Below are 24,961 nucleotides of genomic sequence, written 5' to 3' on the forward strand. Positions count from 1 at the left end.
TGTGTGTGTGTGTGTGTGCCTGTGTGTGTTTGTGTGTGTATACATGCAGGTATATGGAAGTCACATATAGATGCATGTATGTTTATAAAATATACATATATTCTGTACATGATAAATACATAGAATTTTAGTTCTCCAAATAAATGATCATTTTGTATATTCAGTGGCATGTCTATACAACCAAAAAAAGACTACTAAATTGAGGGTACAAGCCTGAATCTGTTGCAATCCTACCTTAGAGGACAGCTTGTAAGAGACTTATAAGCCTATTGATTATCATATTCAAAATAACTAGATAACCATTTCTGAACATATTTTATGAATGTCTATATTTAGTTGTGCCAGAAGCTTGGTTCTTTCTAGTTAGAGTTAGACTTTCTGAACCTCCAAATTCCCTCTTTTGTCAAACTTATGTGACTTTAATTTCAAACAGTACAGAATATTAATTAATTAATTAATTAATTATATTTTTATCTAAAAGAAATAATATTTACCAATGTGTGTCACATTTCCACAATTGAGACATTTTGATTATCTTATATCAACAGAAAATACTTTTCATATGGAAATTCTTCTTTGTGTGTTTGGAGGCAGTTGGAAGAAAAAAATGCCCCAGTCCTAAGAAATGGATTTCTCGCTTTAGACCCATAAATCTTCACACAATTGAATATATCTATACATATCCACTTATTGTGCAGTTAGCTCTGAAAAATCACATAGATTCTTTTTATTGTGGAATTACAGCACTATTGACTGAGGCAAGAAAGCAACTGTCAAACAAGAGATAAGGTACTTCAGTAGAGTTAGGAGTCAAGAGAACTCCTAAATACCCATAACATCTTCCTTTTAGCTGCCCACAATCTCCTCTATAGAATGGGGTTAACAAAAAAGCATCTGTATACCATTAAGACATACCGATGAGCCTGAAGATGCTTATGTGTGACTAGTTGCTCCAGTTGCTCATGATCTGCCAAGTTTTATTTTCTAAATTAATTTAGTAACTGAAGTAGAATTACTAAAATACACATTTTGTGTAATATAAAAGTATTGTCTTCAGCTTCCATAAATTGTTCTTCCTGAGTTTACATCTTCAGGGATTAAAAGAGGTAGTATTAAGAACATTGACCTTGAAGAAAACACTTAGCTATCTTGGTGAGTCTAAAACTCTGAATTTAAATCAATATCTATAGTACCTAATCTCTATCAACTTAAAACATTTATCTAAACAACTAAATTTAACTGTGAAACGAACGTATTTGGTCTTTAACCCCATCAGAGATTTGATAAGGAATAATATTAATTACCTGAGTAACAGGAAGTACCCAAATATAAATATCCAAAACACTATGAATGTAACATAAAGATAAAAAATATTAATTAGAAAAAAAAGAACATTGACCTTTTGTGCTTTGGGACTCTCACTGCCTCTGAGGCTACAGAAATATATGGTCCAGAGCTCAGTCGCAGTTACTGATGATTTTCTATCAGAAGTGGTTCTGAAGTAATTCCTCTACAGTTGCATAGGTTGTCAAGTTTGACCTGGGTAAACACTGCCAGGTTATTTGCCAGATACACTATACTGCTGACACTGCCACTAATTCTTGTGCAGCTTTACGATATTTTTTGCCTAAGAGTGCCCGTGATCCTGAATATGTTTTAATCCTGGCCCACATTGTAAGGACCAAGGACCAAATGTTACCCCCTACTCCATTGTCAAAGCAGTCTGTTGGATATCTTCAGGACATGGGATAAGAATGATTCTTAAAATTACCCCCTAGACACAAACCACTGTCTTCATACCTACTGCTAACCAGCTCTGTGCATATTTTGCCACACATATTGATTGCCACACATCATCAATAATCCACAATTAAATTTTGCAGTGTTTCTGCCCTTGATATGTAAGCTCAGATGATGGGTCAATACAGTAAGAACCAAGCTACATTATACCTCTTCCTATCTCTCGCTCAAGATACATTGGAATATCAAGTTCACGCACGATGATTCTTTCCAGCTTCTTAAGCTTCACGGTGGAGATGTTCTAATTTGGCTTCCTTCAGCATTTCAAATATCTCAAATTGGTCCTCTTAAAATACAACAATAAGTCTTGAAAGTTTTTACCATTTTATCACCGGTAATGGGAACAAATATCTTTTTGCAAATAAGTCAACCCACCTGTTGTCACTTGGTTGCAATTTCTTATCTTTCTTTACTGAAAATAGATTCTTCTCTCATATAATACAGCCCAAGCATAGGTTCTCCTCGCTCCACTCCTACCAATACCGCTGCCACTTGCCATCCCCATCAGAACCACTTCCTCTCCATTTGTTCTTCATAAAAGAGAAGGTTTCTAAAAGTCAACAGCCAAATAGGAAAACAAAAACAAAAACAAAAACAAAAACAAGATATAATAAGACCAGGAAAGGGCCCTCATATTGACGCTGAACAAGGCAACCCAATGGGAAAAAAAGTGTTTCAAGAGCAGACAAATGAGTCAGAGATACACCCCTCTCACTGTTATGAGTCCCACAAAAACATAAAGCTAACAGCTGTAACATATACACAGCGGACCTTATGGAGACCCACGTAAGAACCTGTGATTGCCATTTCAGTCTCTGTGAGCCCATGTGAGCCCTGCTTAGTTGATTTGGTGGGCCATGTTCTCCTGGTGCCATCTATGCCCTCTGACTCCTCCAGTCTTTCCTTCCTGTCTTTCAAGGGGTTCCCCAACATGCAAAGAGAGGGACCCTAGAGAGACGTCCAATTTAGACTCTTTCTTCATAGTGTCTTGCTGTTAGCCTCTGATTTCATCTGGTGCAGGAGGAAGCCTCTTTGATGACAACTGGACAAGGGACACACCTATGAGTGTATCAGAACACCACCAGGAATCATTTCCTATTTATTTATGTATTTATTTATTCGTTTATTTATTATTGGACAGCGGTGTCTACTTCCACCATAGATCTCTGAGCAACGCAGTCTTTGATTTCTGGTCCTCTAAACAGTGTAGGGCATGGGCTCCCTCTCATAAGATGGGCCTTAGTTTTTAGACTACACCTTCTCAAATGTTTGTAATCATATAAAGACAAACAAAAACAAATGCTGACATTGTTTAAAATAAATTCATAGTTTTGAGAATGGGAAGCCTTTCTAAACAAATGCTGAGTACACCTTGCTGGCTTACATCTGCAGCTGTGTCTGCGTGTTCGCTGACGAGACAGCACTGGAAAGAGTTCTAGCTATGTCTGGGGAGGAATCTATTGATCTGAGAAGAACTTCTTATGCATTTCACCAATCAATAAATATTCCAGATTATCATTTATATTTTAATTATCTTACAAATATAAAAGTATTTTTATTTATAAATGATGGCAATATTATTGTACTTAGAAATGTTTCTTTACTATGAAAAGTATTGAGGAGCAATAATAGAAAGTCAAATTTAACTCATATATGTTCAATAGCCTTCAAATCACTTTTAAATAATGTGCTCTTTTTTATCCAAACATCTTTTCTATCTCTCAAACTCTGTATTCAAGACACTTGGTGTTGGAATATTGTTTAGCACATCTCCTTTTCCTAAATAATGATAACAATGATGACTATCAGCTTCAACTCCATACTTCAGTCATGTTTGAGCTCCTTTTATTAGTTGTCTAATGCTGTCAAAACAAATTATCACATACTTAAGGGCTTAAAGTAACACAGCAATACAAATAGCCAAAACACTAAGAATGTAACATTTATATAATTTCTGATTGTTTCATTGTTCTTCTTGCTATAGGTAGTTTATTGTATATATGAGTAATAATATAAATATAAATATATGTAGACAAAAATAAGCAAATAAAAAGTGTGGCCAAAGGAGAATGAGGTTTCTGTATCACTGTAATTTGCAAAGATTACTCTCACTGCGAGGTTTGAGTCACCAAGATTATTGCCTGAAAATAAGCATATGCTTAAACTTCAAAAACATAACAACAAAACACACACACACACACACACACACACACACACACACACACACACACACACACATGTTTATTACATGGCGTCTCTGTAAATCAAAGGTTTGGGTATGCCTTCAATTAGCTGGTTTTTAGTTGACGGTGTCAGTAGACCAAAGCAATACGTCACCAGAGCTGTTATTTTCTTACACCTAGAAATGAGCCATTCTGTGAGGTTACTCTTGCTGTTGACAAAATTTAGTCCCTTACAGTTAATTGTATTCTAAAGCTTGCATTTCCTGGATAGCTTTTGACCCGAGGGTTGTTCTCAACTTTTAACAACTAAAATGATTGTGTTTCACGGCCTTCTTCCTTCATCTACAAAGAAATTATGTCCTCAATCTCTTTAGCATTATTTGTTTATGCTTTATTTTGTCTCCCAGGCTCACACTTCTGCTTTCCTTTTAGCTTTTAAGGACCCATGTGACTAATTTTTGATTAGCATCAATTGAATGGTAGTCAAAATTCTTGCCAGTTGCTGCAGTAGCTAGATATGGATTTGACTGAAAACTCTGGGTGTAGAGGTTGTGCATGGCCTCTTTAGACATTTTTCTATCATAATCCTTCCTCATTTAAATTGTAGTCTATGTTCCATTTAGCCAACAAAAGAAAATAACAAATTTCACCTAAAATTGGTTTATTTAACAGAGTCTTTTTTTCCAAATATGTATTGTGCATATGTATAAATACATATGTATATGGGATGTTTATGTATGGTGTATATGTGTGTGTATGAGTGTGTACACACATGTGTGCCTGTGTGTGGGTGTGTGTGTATGTGTGTGTGTGTGTGTGAGTGAGTGTTTTACAGGCTTCAGTGAATGTGTCAAAGATGTGCTTGACTCACTTAAGGAGTTCAAGTAATGGAAATGCTAGTGAAGAAACAATTTCTTCAAGCTCTTTACAAACATATTTTAAACTATGCCATCTCTATGACTACAGGATCTCTGCATCTCCCACTATCTCCTCTATGAATGACAGCTTCTGTGCTTCATATTTAGGACACAGATTATTTAAACAGTTCCCTACATGGTAAATGGTTTTATTCCACAATTATTCCATGGTGGTGACATGGAAATGTCACCTAGATAGCTTATTATCTGCATCAAACTAATTGTCATTAAGGGTGGAGAGAATAAGTTTCATCCTCCTGAAAGTAACAGAAGCAGTTTGTGAACATCAGTATTATTAATTTTATTAATGAACCATTCTTTAATACAGTTTGAACATAGTTTCTAGCTGTATGCTGTTGTGCACTTTGATTAGCTACAATCTGTTTTGGTTTTCTCCATCCGAGGGCATTGAAGAAGAGCTACAGTATCTAACATGTGAGAGGAAATGTCCACGGAGCCAGTGACAATGCTAAGAGACCTAATAATCTTTTAACCATGGTTCAGAATTGGAGAGTGAGATACTGCCCAGCCCAGACAGATTTATTCTACTCATACAATAATTTTAATTGGAAGACTTTAGCTATACTTCTGGAAATTACCATTTCTGTCCTACTTGGTTCTTGCCGTGGTATCAACTCACTTTCCGGTATGCATGACTAAATGTTCAATGAGTTATAAGCAAAATAAAAATTGTCAATTTTAAGAAATTTGCATAGAAATTAGTGTAATGACTTTAATTTGTGTTCCAGTAAAATTCATTCATAGTCACAGTAATTCAGGTAGAAAACCAAGCATATTTTTTATTTAATGAAATACAGAGTCTCTCATTTAGATGATCAAAATGTGTATGCTCTGATGCCAACATTGAAAGTAATTTCAAATAAAAGTAATCACAACAACAAGAAGGTAAAATATAAATAACAGGCTTGGCTTCTTCAGTTAACTCAGAGCCTTATTTTTCTCTTTGTTTGTTGAGAACCAGCATATATGACTATGGCAACCTGCTCTAAAACCTTCATGGGATGGATAAAGTAGTGGGTATTTATCCCTTAGTCATAAACTCCAATTAAAATTAAATGATTAAATAAAAACAAGAAATATAAGAAAAAAACAATATTGATGGAATGATGTCTCAGATTTCCTGTGCTTCTATAAAAAAAAGTATTTGAGAATGAGTAATTAATAAATAATAGTATTTTTTTTCTTTCTGATTTGGATACTGGAATGTGAAGGATCAAAATATTGGTGTGTTTTGTATCTACTGGGAGACCATGTCTTTGCTCCCAATATTATATAACTAAACACTGTGTCCTCCCTGAGCAGAAAACAACCACCGCAGCAACAAAGGCCAAGCCAATTGCTCAAGCTACTTTATGAGGCAGTGATGCTATCATGAGAGTGAGGCCACAGATCTCTAACCCCCAACCTTCACCCCCATTCTTTAATACCATAATTGGTGTGGTATCCCAACATTAATTTTGGAAAAAAACACAATGCTACCACAGAAACCAGAAAATAATAGAGTTACCCATAATCCCATTCGCATCTTTATCATATCTTGGAAAAAGTCATGATTTAAATCTGAATGATAACAGGTCAAACTGGTGAGATCTTGATACATACCTAGTTCATTATTAGATTCATTTAAGCAGCCATATTAATACCAACCAATTCTTTACATCATGACGTCTTTGTGAATCATTCCCTTCAAAAGAAAATTCTGTAGGGTACAATTTATCTTGTGTCAATTCTAAAGTCATAGTGTAGGGGCAAAATTAATGCCATATCCTATATGTAATTTATATTCTGCATTTAATACCATGTTCTGTATGAGAACTTGTCTCCAGGTGACTTCACTTCTTCCTGCGTTCCGGGAATGAACTCGCACTGCCATAAACCAGATGCTAGCAGTTTCCAGAAACTCCACTGGAGCAATTAGCTGAGATAAAACAACTTCCCCGGAGACTCAGTCTCCATCCAATCTGCCTAAGGAACTGTGAGTTTCCACAGCCTCACCTACGTCTCCCCTCCAGGAACTGTGACCAAAATCTTGCAGCCTAAGAATATAAATACCCTAAAATTCTTCTGTTCAGGGTCACCTGACTCCCGTGTGCAGGTGGACCCCAGCCTCTTGCTTCTGCATCAATCCAGTCTCCTTCTCCCTCATTTGCTTCTTCCTGGTATAGACTCTCCCAATCAGAGTCTTACAATAGACTATATAGATTTCAGAAGTTGTAATGTAATGTGATAATAGGATAATAGATGAAGAAATCCTTATTCCTTGTTGTTGAGTCATTGGCTATGACTATTTTCAACATGACACATATTTGACCTTAACTCTCTTTAAAGGAATAAATTTTCAAAAGACATTTTATGAGTGCTAAATTATATATATATATGTGTGTGTATATATATATTCACAAACTTATATATGATATACATATTTGTTTCTCTGTGTGTTTATTAGAATATGTATAAATTTGCACAGTATTCAATGCCATTTCTCATTAGGGATCTCTCCCATGAAACCTGCATCAACATAGCATTGCACATCATGACCTACATAGACCTAGCCTGGACACTATTATAACTCTTTGCACCTCACTGATGACTGTATGTAAGTCTTCAAAGCAGGCCAACCATGGTCCCAAATCTACTCTTATTAATCTGCCCATGAGATAAACAGACAAAGATACCTTCTGAATCTTGACTTTGAACACCCCACTCTATGAGTTCCCCCACTTTGAGGAATCAAGAATTTTTTTCAGTTGTTTTCCACAAATAAATTAGAGTTCCACAATCCCTGAGCTGTGTACTACATGGTTCCGAGGTGATCTGAAATTCTCAGGCGCTCATAAAAAGTTATTGTAGAATTGAAGGGCTTGACAAAACGCTATGTGATTATTTGAATGTGCTCAATTTTTTTCTCATTTCTTTTAGAATAACAGGAAATGAAATCCTAGAAAAGAGCATTCAATTTTTTGAAGTAAAAACATCAGGTTTAACGTGTGACAGCATTAGATATATATATATATATATATCCATTTACAAAGAGAAAATGAAAAAAAATAAACAGAAATATTTATAAAATCAGCTTTGACTGCCATGAAGCTTACATATAAATTTTTAGAAAATTGATTATGTTTGCATTTCCCAAGCTTCCACACTTGAGTTTAAGCACTTCCACTGTTTAAATTTTATTTGACATAAGTGAGAAGTTAACTAAGTAGAAACAGCTTTTAAAAGATCTGCAACCAACATTATTATATTAGAGTTGCAGACAACCGGCTCAGACTCCTGAGCTTGCCTTCAGATTTAATTCTAGATGTCCTTTCTCTCTTGCACATGTGAATAAATAGGAAAGTGATTTCCTTTAGCTAGATCTCTGCTCTAAGCAGAAATGCAATCATCATGGTTCCTAAGTGTTGTGTGTACACTCTCTAACTCAATTTTCTCAGCATTATTTAGACACGCTCACTGCTTAAACCTGATAGGAAACCTTCCAGCCCATACCAATTAACCTAACCCTGCAATTTAGTTTTACCCAGTTGTCCTTGGATCCTGGCTTGTTCTCTGTGCTCTCTATCTGAATTGGTTTGAATTCTTTCCCGCAAAGTGTTTATAACCTGAAAATCATCTTAATCTATTTGATCCAATTTGTCTTGCTCTTTTACTTTCTAACAGATCAAGGTGGATTTCAAAAAAAATCCACCAAATAGTAGAATAACATTTTGAAGTATAATTTTCTTTTTTAAAACTTTGTCTATGAATCCTTCTACTTTGCCATTCTCCCATGCATCTAGAGTCCCACTAGAATGTCCTCCCCTCTGTCTCAGTTTCCTGGTAAGTGAAGTCTTTCGTGGGACATGCCCCATGGGCTAATATGCAGATATAAGTGAGTATATACCATTTGAGTCTTTCTGCTTCTGGGTTACCTGCTGACAACCTCAAACTACCATTAGTGACCAAAGACAATGAATAGAGTCTCACCCTTCTACTCTACTGTGGGAGTCCAAGTGTTTCTTTTTTTTAATTTTTTTTATTAATTTATTCTTGTTACATCTCAATGTTTCTTTCAGTAGGATCTATGATGGAAAAATGGACAAAAACATTTTGTGTCTCCAAGTTAATGTCACTCTTTATAGGTTAAGCTTTGGGAAATTTAAGTCAGTAGTATGCGATCTACCCAAACTTAGAATGGCAAAGGCTGTAGGCAGTGTCATTATGCTTCTCTGAATAAATACATTCTAAATGTAGCAGATGACTAGAATATTAAATTAATCATGCACTCGAGCTTTACCTGGGTTCATGGAAATACAACAGGGAAAAGTATGTTCCCTGAAAGGGTTTTATTAAAATTGTTGCGAATAAGCTTGAAATTACAACATTGGCTTGGCTTAATTGTCTTCTTTTGATATTTAAGCTTGTCCTATGTCCTATTTGTAAAATGTTTGCAAATATCCAAGCCACCTTTCTTTTTTTCTTTTTTTTTTTCAATGTCATCTTTCATGTGGTGCCATTTTTTTTTCACATTTACCCAGACAAGACATTTGAAAGCTTTGTTTGTGTAGGGACCTGTTTTGTTTGTTGAGCCAAGGGTCAAACTTTCTGTTCTCCTGTCTGAGGCTTCTAAAATAAATCTAAGAACTGCAGGCATGCATCACTATGCCTGGCTTATATAGATAGGTTTTATATGTATATTGCCACTTTCCGTCGAATAAACTTTCTTCTAATATTGACAACAAAATTATTTTTCTGTAATATCATTTGTAAATAACAAAACAATCTGAAAACACAGTAAGATTCAGCTTTTTGTCAGCATCCTAAAAATCTTAAACAGAGTTTACATTGTTCATGAATATGTGAACTAAATAAAGAAAATATCTATAATTCTTTCTTCTTGTTACACCGTTTTGTATTATTATTTTCTCTTGTAAATCACAAAACAAAGACCCTGAGAGTAATAACATATTTTAGATTGCTTTGTATAATTTTAGTTAGTCTTTAAAATAATCACATCAGTTGAATATCAGCATTACTTCAGGTCCACAGAGGAAGTGACCAAGATAGCAAAAATTACTACTTTTCAAGAGTTACACAGCTGGAAACTGGTAGAGACAAAACTTGATCTAAGTCTATACCTACAGACCAAATCTTTAATCAAATCCCATCTCTGTGGAAATCCCACAAGTTCGTATCACAAATGTCAGTTATGTCAACTAAAATGTCTAAGGTTAACTCTCCCACTTGGCAGGAACTGCTCTACTCCCATTGTTCATCACTGGCAATGAAAAGAGCATCATGTACACTAGAATTTTTATTTCCATGCAATAAGAGCTTCTCTTTGGCTTGAAACAAAAAAAGAAGTTAGAAGTTGTACCAAAGAGTATGGCATTAAAAAAAATCTATGTGAATACTTTCATTGTCCAAAATATTCCACCTATAATTATATGATACAACTGATAAGGCATGACTTAGATATAGATTGGAATGAGATAATTTGAATTTCTTATTTTAGTTTGTGTGTATATATATATATATGTGTGTGTGTGTGTGTGTGTGTGTATGTGTGTGTGTGTGTGTGTGTGTGTGTGATTGTAGGACACACAGAAATAAAAGGATGTCAAAACCATATTATTGAAAAGAATTATTTTGTTACAAAATTAAGCATTCTTCCAAGACACAAGGTACTCTTTTTTTTATTAAAATAATTCCATGCATCCTTAACTTGATAAATAATTTGAATTTTATTATTTGGGTATTTTATTCCTTTATAATCATGCCATCAAAATTGAGTACACTTTTAAATCTTATATATTCATGAATATATGATTTCAGTTTTATGCTTAAAAAATACATTAATAATTTTCTCAGAATAACAATTTTATAAAACAACCTTTGAGGCTGAGAAGCTTCTGTAAGGCAGGAGACACTGTTAAGGGAACAAAGCGACAACCTACAGACTGGGAAAAGATCTTCACCAACCCTACATCTGACAAAGGTCTAACAAAGGTCTAATATCCAAAATATATAAAGAACTCAAGAATTTAAACACCACCAAACCAAATAACCCAATTTAGAGATGGGGCTTGGAACTAAACAGAGAATTCTCAACAGAGGAATATCAAATGGCTGAGAAATACTTAAAGAAATGCTCAACCTCCTTAGTCATCAGGGAAATGCAAATCAAAACAACTCTGAGATTCCATCTTACACCCATCAGAATGGCTAAGATCAAAAATTCAAGCGACACCACATGCTGGCGAGGATGTGGGGAGAGAGGAACACTCCTTCATTGCTGGTGGGAATGCAAACTAGTACAACCACTTTGGAAATCTATCTGGTGCTATCTCAGAAAACTGGGAATAGGGCTTCCTCAAGACCCAGCTATTCCACTCCTTGGAATATATCCAGAAGATGCTCCAGCACACAACAAGAAAAGTTGCTCAACCATGTTCATAGCAGCCTTATTCATAATAGCCAGATCATGGAAACAGCCTAAGTGTCCCTTAGAAGAATGGATCAAGAAACTGTGGTACATTTACACTATGGAATACTACTCAGCTATTAAAAACAAGTAATTCCCAAAATTTATGGACAAATGGATTGAGCTATAAATGATCACAATGAGTGAGTTAACCCAGAAGCAGAAAGACTCAAATGGTATATACTCACTTATATTTGCATACTAGCCCAAGGGGCATGTCTCATGAAAGTCTTCACATACCAGGAATCTGGGACAGAGGGGAGGGCATCCTATTGGGACTCTAGATGAGAGAAGCATGGAAGAATAGTAAAGTAGAAGGATCCAGAGGGTCCTAGAAACCTACAAGTAGAACATTATGATAGGCAGATTTGGGCCCAGGGGTACCGCTCAAACTATGGCACCAGGCAAGAACAATACAGGTCATAAACTTCAAACCCCTACCCAGATCTAGGCAATGGACAGGACATTCTCCACAGTTGAGTGGGGAATGCGGTATGACTTTCACATGTACTCTAGTGCCTCATATGTCCCCTGGATGGGGAGACCTGGTGGCACTCAGAGGAAAGATAGAAGGCTACCAGGAAGAGACTTGGTACCCTATGAGCATATAAAGGGGGAGGAAGTCCCCCTCAGGCAGAGTCATAGGGGAGGGGAGTAAGGGGAAAATGGGAGGGAGGGAAGAATGGGAGGTTACAAGGGATGGGATAACCATTGAGATGTAACAAGAATAAATTAATAAAAATACTTGAAAAAATTATGAAAAATGAGAAAGATAGTATAAACCATGTAAATAAACCAGATATAATTAATAAAAAAGAGTAAAAAATAAAACAACCTTTATTTTTGTCTCAATATATTTAAAATAAATAGCTAATATAATATTAATAATATATAATAATATATATGTGTTTGCATTATAGGTCTCAAAATTAAACTCTACCTGCTGATGTCAATCCAGAGAAAAATGATTTCCAGTTCATCTTCAAAGGCAGTGTTAGGATTGATACATAGATGTGTAATCAAGACTGGCTTTCTAATATGGTCGCTATCTCTTAGAGTCCTTATGTTTTCTAGTGGGACAGGAAGAAAGTGGATCTAGAGGGGATGCAGAATATGGAGGGACTAGGAAGAGTTGGGGCAGAGGAAAATATAATTGGGATATATTATGTGCAAAATATCTATTTTCAATTTTCAAAAATAAACTTAAAAATATGAAAGAAAGAAATACTGTCTTTTTGGAGCATTTATTAAAGACAATGGAGCAATTCCACAAAAGAGGGGAAGGAAGGATTGTTGGAGTCAGAGGGAATGGGGGACACCAGGAGACCAAGATCTATTTAGCCATCTAAGCCAGGCATATATGGGCTCACAGAGCCTGAAGCCACAACCACAGGCCTGGCATGGATCTGCACTAGGTCCTCTGTACATGTTCTGGTTGGTAGCTTTGTGGGTTTGTGGGACTTCTAACAGTGGGAGAAGATTTGTCTCTGTCTCTTTTGTCTGCTCTTAGAACTAACTCTTCCTCCTATTGGGTTGCCTTGTACAGCCTTGATATAGGAATTTTTGCCTTGTCTTGTATCTTGTTTTGTCATGTTTGGTTGTGGTCTCTTGGTGGACTTCTCTCTTCTAAATGGAAGTGAAGTGAGAGCAAATCAGAGGGGATGGGAAAGTGTGTGGGGGGGGAGCTCAGAGGAATGAAGGGAGGGAAAATTGTTGTTGCAATATATCGTATGAGAGAAGAATCTATATTCAATACATTAATGAATAAACAAGTAGGAAAATCAATTGAGACAACCTAGGTGCTAACACTAAAAGTGTAAAACTGCACAACCGTTATTTGATAATAATGTGAAATATTAGTAAGAAACTAAAGCTATGGAAGAAAACACGTGTTTATAATGGAACCCACCAACCACAGTTATCCACGTAGTAATAATTTCCTTTATCTTCCTGTCTTACAGAATTCCAATTTTATTTAGCCAGCCATATTCCCCGCCCTGAGGAATGAATCATTAAAAAAAAATGTACCTGCAGTTAGTATTAGAATAAACAGGTGATTCAATTTTGGGCAGCAAATTAGAAGGTATATTATGGCATGTGGCAGGTAAAGGTTTGTCTGTTTGAAAGCATGTGAGATAACCCTCAGTCTGATGCAGAATGATGCTGCCTTCACCTTCCAACTAGGAAAGGACACACCCACACACGAGAATCAGAAGCAGCAAGGCATCAGATTCCACTGAGACAACCTTGCAGTCACCTACCAGCAGGCCTCTCCAGGAACACACAGTACCTGTTATATTAAAGCCATATTAAAGATGGTGGTATTTTTGTGCTGGCAGTGTTTGAGGACAATCTAATTCATACGTATCTGCTCAGGAACCTGCCACAGCACGGCCATATTAGTAAGCCTATGAGTCTGTCAACTTCCCACTTTTCCCTGTAAAGCAGCAGGCATTCATTGTGCAGATGTGACACACCACTTTACGGCAGTAACAATAGGCCATTAAATTTTTGAAAATTGGGAAGCGTATTCTTGAAGTTAGGCAGATTAATTGAAATGATAAAAGATATTTTTTAAGTGTTCATGTTTAAGTACTTGTCACACTCATTAAGATCAAAGAAGAGAGGACAAAGCATAGGAGAAAAGAGAGCAAGTTTTACAACCTGCATGATTTGTTGATCTCCAATGTAGAGCTCATGACACACTTTCACCAAGGCACAATATATGGGTCAAGATTAATTATGTAATATTTCTTATGGCTTTTATTGCCTTGATACCCAAGGCAACATTTGACTTTTTTAACAGAGCAACCATGTAAATGTATTATGAGACCCATGAACACATGGGCAGGACACACAAACACAATAGTTTGCGATGACACTTCTCTACTCAAATGAGCTGTTTGTGGAGGCATTTATTACATGTTATTATAATGTATGTACAAAATATGGAACTGAAAATTCTCTGTCATATAAGCCATCTAATGAGAATGCACATAATATACCTCAGGGTCCATAACTCTGTCCTGCCCTTACACAATGGGTACAGACATCTTTAATGAATTTAGTCAGTTTCCATTCAGAGGTAAACATAGGTAAGAATGTGGTCTTGGTGATCCAGAATTTGGAACATGAGGAGAGCGTAAACCCACTGTTTTCACTTTGCTTAAATCATACTTTTGTTCCCAGTTCTGTGAGAAGTGCTGATGACACAGTACCTCAGTGATGCTTGAAAGCCTGTATGTTGAAGTGGAGAAGGCCAACACTGAGCCAGTTAGGCTTCCAAATTTTGTCACTGTGTCTCTTTATTTCCTTTTCAAAATAAGAAACCCTGTGCTTTTCTAAATTTATCATTCAAGGCACATGTATTATATTTTTTAAAAAAACATGAGGATTGTGCTGGATAAATGACTCAGAAACCACAGAACATGTAAGATTAGCTCACTACCACTTACAACTCCAGCTCCAAGGGGCCTGACATCCCCTTCTGGATTTAAGGTGCATGTGACACATGTTTATACATCCACACAGAGACATGCATGCACACATGTTTAACAAGGAAAAATAAAACTTTGTTTTAAAACATGGAAAGGCATGTTATGATTAGTTTACATCGTCAGCCTCACACAATTTAGAAGTAATTATCTGGGCAAAGGGTATCAGTGAAGCAGACCGGCAGGTAGGTCTGTGGAGAATATTTTGATTTGTGCTAACTGATATGAGAAGTAGGTGGCAGTGTCCTCTGTGTTTGAGTTCTGGAGTGCATACAAGAGAAGAAAGAAGCTGAGCAGTAATCAAGTATGCGCTCACTTTCTCTCTGCCCCCAACGATGGTTTTTCTGTGGCAAACCGTCTCAAGACCCTGTGTCTGTAACTTTATCTCTGTAAAGGACTGTAACCAGGAATTGTGAGCTAAAATAAACACCTTCTTCCCCAGGTTGCTTTGGCAGGGTATGTTACCACAGCAACAGAACAAAAATAATAGAATGCATTTGACTCTACTTAGTTACCTCTGAGAGGATGCAGCTCTGATGGATACTTCCTAGATTTTTGTTTAGTGCAGTACTTAGATGTAAAATGAGATGGTGATGAGGAATGGTCGCTAGAACCAGGAATAATAAAAATGCTCACGGACCATTTTGACATGTGCAGAAAATCTGAGGTGAGTTAGCTTGTTGTATCTCATCCTGAAAACAAACTTTGACAAACATACAGACAGAAGAAAGAAAGAAAGAAAGAAAGAAAGAAAGAAAGAAAGAAAGAAAGAAAAAAGAAATGTTTGTCTTGTTTTTTATAAGGTGAGACATTTTATCTAAATCCACAGCTTCAAATCAGAAACCAATGAAACAATTTAAATACACAGAAACAAAAATAAAATAGGATCTTATCAATTCAAACAACAAGAACAACTCACCCAGTCCCGAGATATGAACTGTTATATCCAGATGGTCTTTGAGTCCCACCCTCTTCTGTCTAGAGGGAAAAACATATTTCCAGAATAACCATATTGTATCTATAAATCTTTGCTAATTCCTTCTCTTACTCCCTAGTTGTGAAAATTCCAAGACAGCCTTCTAAATGCTTGTGTTTATCACAATAATTTATCTATTCAATCAATTTTAAAGTATTCTTTCTCTTTCCTGGAATTCTGAATCATATATGTCATATAACTTGTCATATACATTTATCTTTCATGTGATATCCTATGTAATTTTTCTATCTAACTATTTCATGTCATAACAGCATATGTAGAGCAACTTATAATGTTCCGTCATGATTATTATTACTTACAATAATAACTGCCACATTTTTTACCTACTAGAAACAAGTTAGGTCTTTTTGAAATATATATGGGGGATTGTTTGAATATCAAGCACAGTTTGGAATTACTTTTTTGCTTCTAAACTCAATCAAGGTAAATAGAAAGTCTCAAACAAAGGTACTGTTCTCAGCATCCATCCTTGGCTAAGTAGTGGCTATGTTTATGCTTGAGTACAAATAAAGCATCTGCGTGGAGATATCTATTTTGTTTAGTTTTTTTTTTAGATCATCTAACTTGAGATTTTATAAAAGCAACATTGCTGAAATGGGTAGTCTGAGGCAGAAGGCAAGAGCTGAGATTTCTGATTGACCGAAGAATAAAGATGTTCCCATTGTTAAAAGCTAGGAGCTAGAGGGGAAAGATCAATTTCTCTTGAAAAGAGATAACACATCACCTGAGGCTAAGCCTCTATACCAACAGTATCTATCACTTGTAAGGCTACCCAGGTCACCAAGGCTGACCAAATACATGAATCATTTTACAGTTCTTCCATTTATTGTGAATTAAGACACTAATCCATGTGATATAAGGATTTCATTAAAACCCCTTTTATGTCTCCATGTCTCATGAACTTACCTCAAAAAGCATAGACCACTATTCCATTCATCATAAAGATATGAGCTGGAGGGTTCAATAATTACCTACTAGTGAGATAAAAGAATTTTCGAATGTCTTTTATCATTTACTGCTCTGAACCACAAAATACAAGTTAAGAAAGTTTTCCAGGCTTGTCTATTGCAGAGTTTGTGACATTGTTAATCATGAAGGAATTGATTGTTTTTGCCACCTAATTAGTGAAACAAACCTTCACTTAGCACCTGGTGCTGAAAACATGTCAGCACTTTATTACAAAGATATTGGAAACTGTGATCTGGTTGCTATGGTGACAACAGCATCCATAGGGAGTTTTGTGTTTAGCTGACATATCTAGATCAGACAGAATATGATTAAAAGAGAAAAATCTAACTTAAACCATTTTGGTGTTTAAAACACTGCAAAGTTACATATTTGAAATGGCCAATTTTAAAGAAAATGATTTCATAAATCTTCATGGAAATAAACTTTTTTATGTATCTCATTATCCTCTAACCTGCATATTTTTTAACTTTAAAAATAAGATTCACCATTGTAGAAACCTTTAGAACATAACCGTTGTTTCAAGATTTTTGTTGATTACCTCAATACATAAACCACATCAGAAGTCGGAGTGAAGCCAAACACAAAACGTAAATGATGTATTGTTATAAAACAACAAAAGAATCAAAGGCAGAGGCTGCTCTAGGCTAGTATGGTTCTGTGAGACTAATTGACAGGAAAGCATTTTAAAAAGAAAACACACTAAGTTAAAGGTTTATTTGGATGTATTCCATCATTATCCTTGCCTCACACCGACTCTGCTCCCCTCCCCCATTTATTTCCAACTTATGGTTTGTATAAAATTAGGTCTGCAAGCAATGGAGCTCTTGAATCACCATGAAACTCTTCTAGCCAGTAACCCATTAATGAGCCAGCACTCCAAACCTAAACATTGGGTCACTCCATAATACACTTTATGTTAACCCTTCTTTAAATTATTTGGTTGACCGTAAATTATACAATGTATTATCTGCATAAAACAGTGCAATACCTAAACAAGCAATGACTCATTAGGATAATGGACTTTTGTCAAAACTAGAATTCCATCAGTTATGGAGCAGCAGGAACCCAAACGCGGAGAAGCTTGTGGGGAAATGAGGCATGTGTTTGACATGTGGCGTTAAGGATAAAGTTGTACAGAAAAGTCACTCAGCAGCTGATGAAAGCCCAATTTTCAGCATTAAAAAAACTCTTGAGAACAAACAGGATTTCAGATAAGAGCATTAAAGAACTCAGCATTGGAGACACTAGGACACTGAGGTGGAAATGCACATGTCAGCAAATATGTGATCTTGTTTGGAAGGTTGAGAAATCAGGATGGGACTGGCCTAGAAGCTTCCTCCCTGAGGGCTAGCTCTCACGCTGTTGGGAGGTATTACACAACCTCCCAAGGGAAAAACTCAACAACAGTCTCACCAGACTGTAAATCAGCCAAACTACAATAACAACCAGCTCAGTAAGGTATCCCCAAAGGTGCAATAGTGGCACTTAATTCTTTGGGGTATACAAGATCTATATGATTGGAATTACAGTCCATTTATTGAGAGGAAAGTTGTCCCTGGTATTGTCAACCTAGCCAAGAACATATGGCTCGAAAATTCATAGACCCTAGAGGAGAAATGGCTCTTATTTCTGCTGAATTAACATAGTTTCAGGCAGATTTATAAGTATCTAAAGATAAATGCAACTCTCACTCAGCCCCTCATCAAAGAATCTTCTTTTTGAAGCAGAGGAAGGCTTTTACAGAAAACTATAAGTGGTCAAAATGCAGAAAGTTGGTGACCATTATTAATACCCAAATGAGGCATCTATAACCCAACCCATATACTTAAGACTCAAAGAATGTCACAAAAGAGAGACAGAAGATTATAAGAAGACAGAGGCAATGGCTGTGAGAGTGTCTCCTGGGCACAACAGGGCTATTGCATGCTTGAACTCTCACCAGTTTGTCTGCCTTCACAAAGCCAGCACAAGAGTGTATTCATTGATATGTCATGCCAACAATAGATGGAAGAAAGGGTCTGAAAGCCCAACTTCTAGATGAAGAGCTACAGGCAGTTAATGGCTGTTGAGGGAGAATCATTTTATAGTGACAAGCCTTCTGGCAAATATCCCAAGTCCAAATGATCAGAGCTAAACTCATGTACATACAGGCAATATTAATTAGGATAAGGAGGCTGCACATACTTATGTGTGTGCATGCGAGCATGTGTGGGCATGCATGCATGCAGTGTGTGTGTGTGTTCCTGTGTGTGTAAATAGTTATAGAGTGCAGTGGGAAGATGAAGGTAAGGGATGATATAAATGTAGTGTACTTGTGTATGAAATTCTAAAAAGAAAAAATTTTAAAATGTTTCTGCTAAAAAAGCATAATGAGCACCAGTAAGCCATTACTGAGTGTCCTCCTGATACGATGCCATTGCCTTTGTCTCTGAGGATGCATCTTTGAGAAAGCAAATAAGTGTTTTTGAGTTATTGTCATCTATTAAGAAGAAGTTTCTGTTCACACTAAAATAATTATAAAATGTATTCACCAAAGCATCCCTGCACATAGACAATGTTGACAGTGTGCATAATAAATTCATGATCGTAGCAATAGGAAGAGATATTTCATATGATTTCAAATTTCACAGACAACCCTATAGTATAAGTTAGTAACTGGCCTCAATTTCCCTAGGATTATAAAAGGTAAGTCTTATGGAAAGTAAAAATGCAAAAGAAAACTCTTTGAAACTCTAAATTTCATCTACACATTCAGAATATTATAATTTCTAAATTCCTATAGAATTTTTAATTATTTTTAAGCCAGATTTGGGTATAATTGATTTCAGAGATGCCATTACTGACAAAATTCTGGTTTGTTTTTAACAGTCCTTATGCTACTTAGAATTTCTCCTAAGTTCTGTGCAGAGATTTCAACTCTATGATTAGAGCCATCACACATAGGCTCACAGCTGTGGAGCACATTTAAGTTTTTGTGCATGAGTTATGAATAAAAGTGTGAACTTTAGTTGTTATTATTAGATATTTGTTGAGTCAATAAATTATCAACCTACTTTTCACAGGGAACAAGGCTAGTTAAATTCTAAATTATATAAATACACTTAAACACCAGGATAGAGACAATTATATAACTAAAATCTGTTACAGCCTTTGTTTTATTGCAGGATGGTTTTAGATTTATATAGACTTCTTTTCTCCCAACACTAAGGACTCATTTCAGAAGAGAGGGATTAAAGACTAGAAGAGCCAGAGATGATGGATGACTACAAAGAACCAGTGATTTTGTACACAGCAGAAAAAATGTATATTTGACCACATATGGGTTATGGCAGTGTGCGCAAAACCTGCAGAAGCTAAAGCCAGACAAAATCCCAAGAAGTAAAGGAGAGGTGAGTGTGAAGTCCAACCCATAGTTGAGGAGTTGAACTTGAGTGAGTCCTCTCAATCCCGTAACTCATACCAAGGAGAGTCAAGTCAGTGCTCTTTTTTTTTTCATGATATTTATTAAATTATTTTCCAAAACATTTAAAATAAATATCTTGGTTTCTCAACAGTTCTGAAAAATGCAGGCATTGGCTAGGAACATCAATAGAGTCATAACCTGAGATTTGAGGATCCGGGATGCTGGCTGCCCTTTGTGTGTCCCTCCTGGCATGGAGGCCTTTGGTGTCATGAATGACACTTCAGTTCAGTATTTGGTAAGTGATGGTGAAAGAAGCCTGGATATCTCAGCACATGTACGGAACTCTATTTCCATCTCCCATAGAAGGGGGAGTAGACATGGTAAGGGCGTCTCTGGTTTTATCCACTTCTTTCACTCAGCCTGTCCTAGGAAGTATGGTATGACTTATGAGTATTGGGATATTTGGAGACAATTGGCTAGGATAATTCAGCCCCCACATCTTTCTTCTGTTTTAGTGGCAATTGTCTCCTTGTAGAAAGCATGCCATCTTTTCTCCCACTTATTTATTTATTTATTTATTTATTTATTTATTTACTTACTTACTTACTTATTTAAAACTTTATAGCCTAATTTCAGCCCTCTCTCTCCTCTTCTCCTAGTCACACACCCACATGCCCCATTTACCTATCACCCTCCCTCATTAGTCTCCGAGAAGGGGAGGTAATCAAGGTGTACCAATCCACCTTGGCATCCCAAGGCACAACAGGACTAAACATATCTTTTCTACTGAGGCCTGACAAAGCAACCACACTAAGGAAAAAGGATCCAAAGTCAGGCAACAGAGTTAGAGACAGCCTCTACTCCTATTGTGAGGGGACTCACATGTTGATCAAGTTGCTCCCTGCTACACATTTGTGGGGGTCTAGGTCCAACCCATACATGTTCCCTGGTGGCTGGTTGAGCCTCTGTGAGCCCCCATGAGGCCAGGTCAATTTACTCTGTAGGTTTTCATTTTTTTTAGAGTAGTAGAAGGAAGGATAGAGGGAGTCAGAGGGATCAAAGACATCACAAGAAGATCTACAGAGTCAACGTTCTTTAAGAGTGTTGGCCCTGGAAGATTGACCATGATGCCACACATCCAAGAATATATGGGCAATGCTAATTGGATGCAATGGTTTAAAGAAAGGAGATTACAAAGCTGTGTGTGTGTAGGGGTTGAGGTGGACCTGGGAGAATTTGGAGGGTGAATAAAATTCCAATACATAGAAAAAATTCCCTAGGAACAAAAGAAATAAATAATAAATTATAAATAAATAGGGATTTCTGCCTAGAAAAGCAGTTACTGATAGCACAATTATAGTCTTTACTTTACTAAACCACCTATGGCTGTTAAAATTGGTAACAGAGAAGCCAGTTCGGTTGATATGACTATGGACATGATAATTATGTCATGACATTCCGAGAAATTAGAGGTCATAAGACAAAGATTTTGTGGACTTGGCTTACTTAAGCATTATTATGAAGTATTACAACTATTCATCAAGGAACAATTCAGTGCGACTCACATAGATTTTTATAATATACTTACCAAAAATAATTAACATACAATAAAAGGGATACTATAGGGAGATTGCGTGCATACTTCACCCAGGTTTACCCAATTGTGAAATCCTGTAAAATTATAGCATCTCAACACTCTAGCTTATTTTCTGTTGCTATAATAAATACTGTGACCCAAAGCCTATGGAAATTATTTCTTTGGATTACAGTCTGACATCACAGTCCATTACTAAAAGAAATCACAACAGGAACCTTAAAGCAGGAACTGTGGCAGAGAGCACAGAGGAACAGCTGTGCTCTCCAGGATCTAGTTTGGTCTCTAGGGGTCAGTCAGTTGGCCTTCTTATACATCCCAGGGCTGCTCATAGTGATCTGAGTCCTTCGGTATCAATTATTAATTGAGAAAAAGCTTCACCAATTTGTCTATGGGTCAATGAGATAGAACTTTCTCATTTGAGGTTCTGTCTTCCCAAGTGACTCTAGAGCGTGTCAAGATGGCAATAATTAACAAACACACCAAAATAAGATATTGACATTGATGCTAGAGAATTTCAAAATATACCCACAAGCATGTATAATTTTAGCATGTGTTCATTGACAGTCTACGTACATTTTTTGTATCTTTCGTCCACTTTTCTATTGAAATATTTTACTTTCTACTGTGACATCCTGAGGAAATTTTTATAAACTCTTCCTTAGTCTCCTTTGTCAGATATATGGAATGCAAATACCTTCTCCCTGTACCTGTTCTGTAGTATATGGCATGGTTTTTAGCATCTTGTAATTATCTTTTCATAAAGCCTTTAACTTTCATAGTCTAAATTAACTTTTATGTATCTCTCCAGTATAGAAGTTTGCTCTCTGTAAGTGCTGAGAGAAAAGGGCCCTTGGTGAAAATAGCAAGTTGCTCACATGTGCTGCAATAATAAGAGAGATGAGTTGAAAGGAAGACTAAGGCTTAAAAAGGTGGAGTTCAATGCATTAAAGACAGTAGTTACAGCTGGGACTGACCTAACCAACTAAATGGGATCTAGGCTAGTGATTGCAACCTACCTACCCCTCAACCCTGACACTGTTGAAAAACATGTATAAATTACTATGATCCTTCCTCATATTCTTGCATCTAAAGACCCTATTCCTCAGAAAAGATGAGGCCCCTACTCACCCACCACCAGCTCATCAAGTCAGCCATTAAAAACAATAACATCACAAAATTTGCTGGCAAATGGATAGAACAAGAAAGATCATCTAGCGTCAGGTAACTCAGACTCAGAAAGACACGCACAGTATGTACTCACTTATAATCAGATTCTAGCCATTAGTACAAGATAAAGATACTCCAATTCATAGATCCAAAGAAGATAAGTAAGAAGGACGATCCAAGGGAGGATGATTAGATCTCCCTCAGAAGAGGAAAGAGAATAGACAGAGGTAGTGGTTATGTATTGGTTCTTACACTAACTATGTGTCACTGTGCAACAAATTATCCCTAAACTTAATCCATAATAAATAATTATTCATGCTCTTGAACTTTCTTGATAAACAGTTCTCAGGGTAGATTAGCTATGTGACAACATTCCATGTCATTCATGACACTGCTGCCCAAGGGTTGACTGTCTACCGTCGGCTTCCATGATTCTACCACAGCTGTTATCTGGAGACTTCAGTTCCTCCATGTGGAATCCTTTCGGGGCTGCCTGATGTCTTCACAGTGTGGCAGTTACTTATTTGCAGGGTGAGTTCTAACATGGAGAAAGCCTAGCTGTCCTTTCAACACGGCACCCTTCTGTTCAAATGTTATCTACCGCAATTTATGCTTACCTACCAGAAACTGGGATCAAAATTTTGTCTGCTTCCTTAAAGTGATGTCTTAAGCGCTTATTTTCCTTAAACGTCCTTTGTTCCTGTAGATTGATAATATCTCATCCAGTCCTCCTAGGTAAGAGGCAACTATGGCACACCAGTCAACTCCAACTATCCTCCTCTCCCCCCTCTAAGTCTGGGGGTGGCCATGCCAAAGTACTACAAACTGGTTGGCTCCAACAGTAGAACTTTAAAGTTTCATAGTCCTTGAGACTGTAAGTCTGAGATCAAGAATAAGCCTGGAGTTAGCTATATTTTCCCTTTGTCTTCTCATGAACTTTCTTGCATGTCTTGTTTTTTTTTTTTTACCTCTTGCCCTTTAAGGTCATCAGCCACAATCGATTATGGCCTAAATGAATGGCCTAACTTTAACTTAATAGTAGCTTCAAGTACCCATTCTCCAATTACGTCACTCTCTGAGGAATTTGGGTTCTCACTTCAATATAGAAAATTGGAGGACAAAACTCAGTTCACCCAATTTTATTTCTATATAATCCTGTGTTTTCCTGGTACATGTGGTATTTGACTATGCTTTCATCTGTCGAAAACATTAGATTCGATTCATAGTGATTAAGGTATACTGATACTTTTAGTACTTGTGAAGTAACTGTGGTCTGTGGATATAGAAAACATTACATGATCAGCTGAAGGAAAGTAAAATAGGCCAGTGCTTTTGACAATAGACTTCTTAGCTCATTGTCCATTAATTTTTAGTATCTATTGTTTCAAACCCAGCAATGACTGAAGCTGGTAATCATCTTTTTAGGGCTTACAGTGAAGTTGTCTGGCTATCTTCTTCAGATGACATGTATCATATCACACAACAGAATTAAAGATGGGGTGCTAATCTTCATGATTTTAATATTTGTCATATCAAGAGTTTGAGACAATTTGAAAATATTCATAAACAAACAATTATTCACACTGCTTAAAACACAATTGCACATAATAGCCAAAGATGAGCAAATGTAGATATCTATAAACTTGATAAGTAAATATGGAATATCTATACAATAATATTTCATTTAACTATGAAAAGAAATGTGATGATACAAGCAATATGAATGTATCTTGAAAGTATTATGCTAAAAGAGTCTACTCACAAAGGAACACTGAATAATTCCTTTTATATAAAATGTTTAGAATGAACAAATGCAGAGACATATAGCAGACTAATATTTTCTTTGAGACAGAAAGAGTTTCGGAGGGAAATGAAGAGCACCTGCTAATGGAAATGAGATTTCATTTTAGAATGGTGGAGCTCTTTGCTATCATGATCATGTTTGCA

At 36.4% G+C, this 24,961-nt stretch overlaps 2 long non-coding RNA genes across 2 annotated transcripts in view; one reads left to right on the forward strand and one right to left on the reverse strand.

The window, feature by feature from the left end:
* LOC311585941 overlaps positions 1 to 2,288 on the reverse strand; it is a 59,343-nt gene extending 57,055 nt beyond the window's left edge. The window contains exons 1-2 of the long non-coding RNA XR_014775393.1: positions 2,176 to 2,288; positions 1,400 to 1,539 (exon numbers count right to left, since the gene is read on the reverse strand). This is a non-coding gene — a long non-coding RNA (uncharacterized lncRNA). The remainder of the gene's footprint in view (positions 1 to 1,399; positions 1,540 to 2,175) is intronic.
* Positions 2,289 to 15,404: 13,116 nt separating this feature from the next.
* On the forward strand, positions 15,405 to 20,532 carry LOC311585943. Its single transcript, XR_014775394.1, has 3 exons — positions 15,405 to 15,548; positions 20,056 to 20,236; positions 20,402 to 20,532. It is a non-coding gene; the product is annotated as an uncharacterized lncRNA (long non-coding RNA).
* Positions 20,533 to 24,961: the final 4,429 nt, after the last annotated feature.

This window comes from Acomys minous (assembly GCF_964271855.1).
Source record: "Acomys minous genome assembly, chromosome: 16".
Taxonomy (NCBI): domain Eukaryota; kingdom Metazoa; phylum Chordata; class Mammalia; order Rodentia; family Muridae; genus Acomys; species Acomys minous.